Source organism: Poecilia reticulata, linkage group LG9 (genome assembly GCF_000633615.1).
Source record: "Poecilia reticulata strain Guanapo linkage group LG9, Guppy_female_1.0+MT, whole genome shotgun sequence".
Lineage (NCBI taxonomy): Eukaryota > Metazoa > Chordata > Actinopteri > Cyprinodontiformes > Poeciliidae > Poecilia > Poecilia reticulata.
This window is the reverse complement of record NC_024339.1, coordinates 526,354-534,278: the sequence shown is the minus strand read 5'-3', so window position 1 is coordinate 534,278 and position 7,925 is coordinate 526,354. Positions and strand designations below refer to the sequence as shown.

At 38.4% G+C, this 7,925-nt stretch overlaps 1 long non-coding RNA gene across 1 annotated transcript; it reads left to right on the top strand.

Annotated features, from left to right (window-relative positions):
- Positions 1-310: 310 nt before the first annotated feature.
- Positions 311-1,280, top strand: LOC103469590 (uncharacterized). The gene is made up of 3 exons (XR_534370.1): positions 311-400; positions 910-1,004; positions 1,132-1,280. It is a non-coding gene; the product is annotated as an uncharacterized LOC103469590 (long non-coding RNA).
- Positions 1,281-7,925: the final 6,645 nt, after the last annotated feature.

Genomic DNA, 7,925 nt, shown 5'->3' with positions numbered 1-7,925 from the left:
TCATTGGTTGTCTCATGATTTACGTCACTGCAAACTCCAAAACAACACAGCAAATTCAAAAGTGTTAAATGTTTTGGTGTTAGTAGACTTTGTGCAAAAGCAGAGTTAATTTTACTCTAATAGAGTCACATTCTGTTTATGTAACTCTGGGGTGTAAATTATTAGTAGTTAAAATACAGTGTTAAAACAAATTGTTTCCGTATCAAATCTAGAGGTGTTAAAATAGAATCAATAACTCTTAACTTCTTAACTCTGAACTCCACCAGCGGCTCTAACACTGAAGGAGTTCATTCACTGACTCGGCCCCAGAATCACTGGTTCCCACTGAAGCCAAGCGACAGAAGCCAAGTCATTTCAGGACTATTTACTTTCCTCATGTCTGAGTTATTTATTGCACTTGGTAAGTAATTTTTTTCTGAGATGGCTTATAACTATTATTTTGAGTTCAGTTCAACCTGTATGATAGACGTCAAGTTCGCCACACGGCTCGGTGTTAGCATATTTAGCTTAGCATGCTGAATGTTAGCGGAGTGTAAGTGTTAGGGCTTCTGTCGCTTGGCTTCAGTGGGAACCAGTGATTCTGGGGCCGAGTCAGTGAATGAACTCCTTCAGTGTTAGAGCCGCTGGTGGAGTTCAGAGTTAAGAAGTTAAGAGTTATTGAAAAAAAATCGAGCCGGTGATCAAATTATTGGCTAACTTGAACAGATCCGTAATGATCTGCAGTATGTTTTTTTTATGATATTTAACGTTTACATGCATTTTGGTCAGATTTATCAACCTTTCTGATCGATTTTTTTCCTGTGAAGAACTGTAAAAGGCTTTTTCATGTTGAGAGCATTATTCCCGCTGTTGTGTCTTCTTATGTTTTGCAGCATGTTTTAATCCTTTTATTGCCTTTTTCTACATTAGTACCAGTCTGGTTGAGTATCCCAGTGGTCAGCCTAACCTCTCCCTTCCAATCCCTCCATGGATCCTTTGAAGATTCAAGCTCCAAAAATGATTATGTAAGTGTTAATATCTCTGAAACCCTACATTTCTGTAATTCTGTAGTAGAGGCTTGTTAGAGTTGTAGTAAAATGTATTCCTTCGTTCCATTTCTCACTGTTATGTTTTTTGTTTGTTATAATCCAGAGACCAACACTGGCTGTCCTACTCAGAGACTGAAGACTGTCCGATGCAGTAGAGGAGCTTGTTGGTGTCTCTGGCCAAACTTCACAAACAGCCCAACAACCTGAAGACAATCTGTTAGTGAGTGGACATCTCTCTGGTGGAGTCAGAGAGGAACTGACTCTTATCAACAGAAACATAAACTGGGTCAGAAATGATGGATCTGAATATCAGGTTGGTCTGTTATGTAATGTAATATCCAGTAATCTACTTGTTAAAAGAAAATGTGCTCTATCATATTACATGAACTGCTTGCTTTACTTCCTCCACCTTGTACTTCGAACAATTTCATGCTTATTGTATTGAAGAAAAATGTATTCCGCATGATGCATTTTGTATTGCACAGCTGATATGTCAGACCTTTTAATAAGCAATATGTAAATGAAAGCGACATGGGAAACATGCACATTATTCCACATTGTAATATGTTTTGTATTATGGTGCATGTTTTGAAATAAATGCATTTGAGAAAATCATTGCCTCTTTATTATTTTCCAAATATTTTTTAAAAGTTCAAAACAATAAAGTACCTATTTATTATTAATTACGAATAACTCTTAAGAAGTTAAAAAATACTCTGTGAGAGTTAATATTAAGATCTAACACTGAATTAGTGTTAGTAAGTGTTAAATAATTAACTCCAGCAGATTTGATATTTGACACGTTATAAGAGTTAAGGTACTAACTCTCCAAAAAGAGTTAAATTAACACTTTCTGGTGTGGACCCATATAGACACTTTAAAAGTGTTGAAATCAAATCTGACAGAGTTAATCTGGGCCTCCTGGATTTGCTGTGAACATTATAATTTAGCTGTGGACGGGACACGCCTCTGCTATCAGAGAGCTACTCAGCAAAAAAGATTAATTCTAAGTTCAATAGAGTTCAGCGCCAGGAACACGTGTAAAATAAATTCCACATGACAGAATGACCGTGGACTGGCAGCGTCCAGTCCACGGTCGCTGCCACGGTCGCTGCTGTCTCTGAAGAACAGACAGCAATAAAGAAAAGGAACGTTGAAGCTGTGGTTAGGTTTCTGAAAGAGCTACAGTTCAGTTCTGAAACACAGAAACTATATAATATTAGCTTGAGGTGGGAATTTTCCTTTTCCTTTGTATTAAAAATAAAAAAAATAAAAAGTCGTATCGTATGAGTGGCTATTGACGTACAAATTCTGACTGGATTACCTAAGTCCAAAAGGTTGCACATTTAAAAAAATAAAGTACCAAAATGTAATTATTATATTTTTATGTATAGCAAAATAATCAGCTGATCTGAACCTTTATCATTATGTTTGGCCCAGTAATAACTTTCTATATGACAAAATTAAATATCTGAGTTTATTTGAGTCCCTCAGAACCAGAACTTGGAGGTTTCTCATTGCTGAGTGTTGCTGAAAACATCAGTGGACATCTGACCACAGCTGCTGTGCGCTCACGTCCCGCCCACATTATCCAGGAACAGATCGGATAATGGAAAAGCTCACTACTTGGGCTAGAACCGAACCACACATTAACCAGTTGGTGAGCAACTTGCCAGACCACCTTAAATAATTAGTTTCTTTGGGTAAAGAAACAAACATACAGAAGAAGAGACTAGTGACTAGATTTTAAGCACCAACAGACAGGAGTAACCGTTTAACTCGAGTCATTTCTTCTGTTCCTGACAGGAAAGCAGCTTGACGACAAACAGGCAGAGTACAGAAACCTATTCATACAGAGAACTGACACTCCCCACCAAACAGTTCCCAGGTGCTTCTACTGCACTTGTGTGCATCTGTCTGCATGTGTGTTGCAGCCCATGCTTCAATCTGGTTCAGAGAGCTGGGAGTTATTGTCCACGCTGTGGCGGTGCAGGAATGGAGAAGCTGGCTTGTACAGAATTGATGTCTCTTGAAGGCGTTTTGTTGTTGCTCAGGCCTGCACCCATGGGATCATTAAGCTGAAAATAATTGGCTCTGAATCTCTTCCCTTCATCGATCCCTCAGAGTCAGTGAACTCTTCGAGACACAGGCGTGTACGGAGATGGAGGAAGAGACAGGCTCTCACACACACTCAGACAGACAACCAGAGAGGGCTGAGTGTGAGACCAGAGTAAGAACTGAGAAATAAAAGTGGTCACATAAGGGTTTACTACTGAAATAGGCAGCTTTGGCCTTGGAAAAGCAGTCACTGGCTCTCAGTGGAGGGTAAATCAAATGAATTTCTCCAACTCTAAAAATGTGTGTCTATGTTTTTTTTTCTTACCATTTCTTGGTACAGTGGCCTTAACACTCCTGAGCCTCCATTTATCACCAGTGTCAGTTACATTGGCCCCACATTTCCTTCATCAGCAGTGGAGCAGAGGCCAGCTGCTGGCCAACAGAGGGAGCCCACGCTTTTCCAAAGACTTGAGTCCACATCCACGAGAGATCGCTATTTGAGCGAACAAGATAGTTATTTCTGCACAAATTTCTTTTTCATTAAATATTTCGAAATAGATTAAACTTGTTCTACACTGCCTTTTTAATATAGTATTTAATTATACTACTTTTCTATTCCCCACTGCTAATACAAATGAACACATTCCAGATCTTCTTGGAGTTGCATTTCATAACCTTCCCCACTTCCAAATGTAGAAGTAACACAACGAGCTTCAGCTTCTTCGGTTTCTATTGCCTTTTTCAGTTGAACAGACAGTTTTGATCTGACACCCAGAGAAACTTTTGTGAAGTGGATTTAAAATCAGACAAATCTTTCCTCCCAGCTTTCAAAGGTCTCTGAATGATTKCTGAACATTCGATCTTATGTGTGTGCTCTGACTCTCAAGATCTCATCGTTGGAAATCAGGCACAGGTGATTAAAAAGATGAGCAATTTTTCTTTCCATTGTGGCCATGACAGAAACTGTACACAGTGGAGGCACATAAAGGCCACGGAGCAATAAAAGACACAATTCGGACAGAACGATATTTTAACAGCCGTATGAACCTGGAATCATTTTGCTCAAATTTGAGCAGTCTCTATATAAATTGTGTCTTTAAAGCTTTTTGTTATTTAAAATGAACTCTACGTGAAAATACAAATAAAAAAAGCATTAGTTTTGACATATCAAATTAAAGAATCATAAATTTTAAAAACAGTCATTTTTCAGTGTAGAACAAAGCAGTTCAGTTGGATCAGTACTGGATTAGTATTTTAGATTTTGAACAAAAGCTGGTGGTATGCAGTTCATATTTCTAGAAATACAGTAAAATGTTCCCATTTAAGGCCCAACAGGATTCTAGAAATCGGCTGTTGCTACAAATATTTTCTTTTCTTACAGTGATTACAAATAATTAAATTTCTTGTACTTCAAAATTAGCCTTTTCTACATAGTGAGCAAAATTCTTCTTCTTCAACCTTTATTTAACCAGAACAAAAACTCCTTGGTATCAAAGATCACTTTTATAATAGTGTCCTGACAACAATATGCTTAAAACAAGTTACAAAAAAAAAACAGTACAGACAAAATATCTYTAGTCAAATGATTTAAAAAGGTTGAAGAGGGTTTTTAGTGCTTAAAGCTTTAATCCACTATGCCAACAACACAACATTTATTCTTCCTTTTTTTTTTGTAAAAAATAAAAGACTTAATAAGTTGGTGTAGCTTAAACCAATTACCTTTCTGTCAAGGTGGTCCGACAGGTTGGTTAGAATTAAATCACTAGACAAACACAATAACTCACATAAATTAGATACCTGGATAAGAGATATGAGGCTATTTTCATCCTTTCTACTCATTGAGGTAAAAACACATCAGATTGTACATTAATAAGGAACTTAACCACAACATTTATGCTGTAAAACTCTTAACACTCTTATTGGTGAAGCTGTATGTGCGCTCTTTTAAAATGCCCAACAAAATATTTTTATTAGATTTTGACTGGATTGTTGAAGAATATTGTTTTGTTTCTTTTTCAGCATTCTATTTTTTATTTACAGGGATCATCGTCATGTTGATGTACCTGTTCATAAATGACTCTAGACTCTAGAATGAAAATATCTAGTGGTACAACTGCAAACCTACCAAAACATGGCTGCCAGCCTAAAATAGCCAGCAGACCAAAAACACAAGAGCAACAAGTAGAGTATTTTGATGAGTTAGAATGGTCCAGTCAAAGCCCGGACCAAGACTTCAAACTTGATCTTGATAGATGTTCTTTAATCAATCTGGATAGGAATGATTTCTACATAGAATTGGCTTTATTCAGCCAATTCTTTGGCTGAATAAAGATGCTTGACACACTTTTATTACCTTACTTTGTAAGATATTTTTAGGACCATTTAACATTTTACCTCTGCTACACTAAGAAAATACAGCAGCATCATTACATTAAAGGATAATCACTGAGAATGTTTCCATTTTTCTCTAAAAGGTCAGCAGCTGCCAGTTGACCACTGGAGATTAGCTCCAGTTATTTATGATTAAAAACAGGACAGAAAATACCAGAACAAAAAAGGGAAAAATAATGAATGGATATTTCCTTTCGATGTGGAGGTTCATATCATATCATATCATATCATATCATATCATATCATATCATATCATATCATATCATATCATATCATATCATATCATATCATATCATATCATATCATATCATATCATATATCAACATACTGATACTGTAGTTCAGGTGAACCTCAATAATACCAGTTCTTTATTAAGTAGGCTGTGTCACTTCAGGATAAAGCATCAGGACTTTATAAATGCAAGTCTCCCTCAATTTTCTGTAAAGTTCATATGCAAACAATATACAAACAAAAGGTTGGATTAGCAGCCAAAGCAGGCATTCATCTTCAATTACCTCCTTCCATCTTCATATAGTCAGGTGCAGATTTAATTAAATCTTTGTCCATCGGTCTTCATCGTTTGTGTGGTCGCTGGAGGAGTCTACAGCACCAGCACAACACTCATCAATACAGGAGGATGAAGGCCGCTCTCAGAGAAGAATTGATGGCCACTGAGGACACAACAGGGGGTGTTCATCTTCAGTATCGCTCACTCCCTCTCTGGCCTTTACAATGCACAGCAGTTCATCAACATGAATATGGAATATATTTACATACCCTGTCCATCCATAACATGACACCAAGGTAATTAGATCTCTTCATATTCATACTTCAGAGATGACATGAATTATAAACCCGTGTCCAAACCATTGGAAATAGGTCAGGGATAATTGAATTTGTTTATCATATTTTTTCCCATTAAGAGTAATTATATAAGTAGTGGGTTACAGCCCTGTGACAGAGCTCTCAGCCACTGATGAACCATCACATTAATTGAAGTTAATGGGCAGAGCGGAGAGCGACAGGGTGAGAGAGAGCAAAGGAGGGAGACTGCATGGGTGAGTGCATCAAATGAGTAGCAAAAGGGAGGGTTGAGTTCATCCTGCTTGTGCTTCCAGGCCAGGTTAGAGGGGCAAGCTGGGTAATCAAACTGAGAATCCAACCTGCATAAAATATTTACTCACATTAACTTGCGACAAGCATGCAGACTGTCCATGGTGCTGGGGGAGCAAAGTAATGTTAAAGAATTTCAGGTAAACAGTATTCACTATGACTACATTAGGTTAATGATGGCTGAATGTTAGAGGTTGATGAGATGTGAGGTTGTCCAGCTGGTTAGCACTGTTGTCACAAAAGTTCCCAGTTCAAGGTTTTACTTGAACTTTGTCCTCCATGTGGATGTTTCTCCGTTTACTCAGGCTTCCTCCCACAGCCTAAGAGATACATGTTAAGTTACCAGTTCTATGTTGTTATTTATGCGTTTGTCTCATTTGTGTGTGGGGCCGCTGATGAACTGCTCAACGTTCTACAGTTTACTCCTTCAACCAAGACTGGCAGCTGGGACAGGCCTAACCCCAGTGTGACTGGGATTTAGCAGGTTCAGAATATGAATAGATAAGATAAAATTCATAAAATCTGTTGTTGGAAACTTTCCATGAAGGACTGACTTACATAAGGAAAACAAAGATACTCGTATAAAACATTTTACTGCCTATTTGATTTTATTTATTGAACTCATCCATCCATCCATCCATCCATCCATCCATCCATCCATCCATCCATCCATCCATCCATCCATCCATCCATCCATCCATCCATCCATCCATCCATCCATCCATCCATCCATCCATCCATCCATCCATCCATCCATCCATCCATCCATCCATCCATCCATCCATCCATCCATCCATCCATCCATCCATCCATCCATCCATTTTCTGCACCCCCATGTCTCTAGTGGGGTCGGGAGGGTTGCTGGTGCCTATCTCCAGCTAATGTTTCGGGCGAGAGGCGGGGTCACCCTGGACAGGTCGCCAGTCTGTCGCAGTTATTTAACTCACTCAATAATAAATAAAATGACTATGAATCCAAGCATGCACTACATTAATTCATATTTCTTTTTTTCTGGCAGAAAGAGGAGGAGTCTAATTCAATCATTAGGTTAAAATATGTTTAAATAGTAAAAATCTGCCCTGAAGAGTTTCTCCTCTTTGCTGGTCAGTGGGAAGTACTGCATCCCTGAAGTAAACCTGCATCCAAAACAAATATGCAGTCTACCGCTGTAGATTGTATTCTGACTGAAAAATAAACCTAACCAAGCCCAGGACACCTTTTTCAGTAACTAGCTGAGTGGATACCAACACTTTTCCCCAAATCCGCAACCGTCTTGAGAGAGAGGACAACTTGCGTCTCCCCGTACCTGCCCCATGCCGACCCTTCACCCCCCAC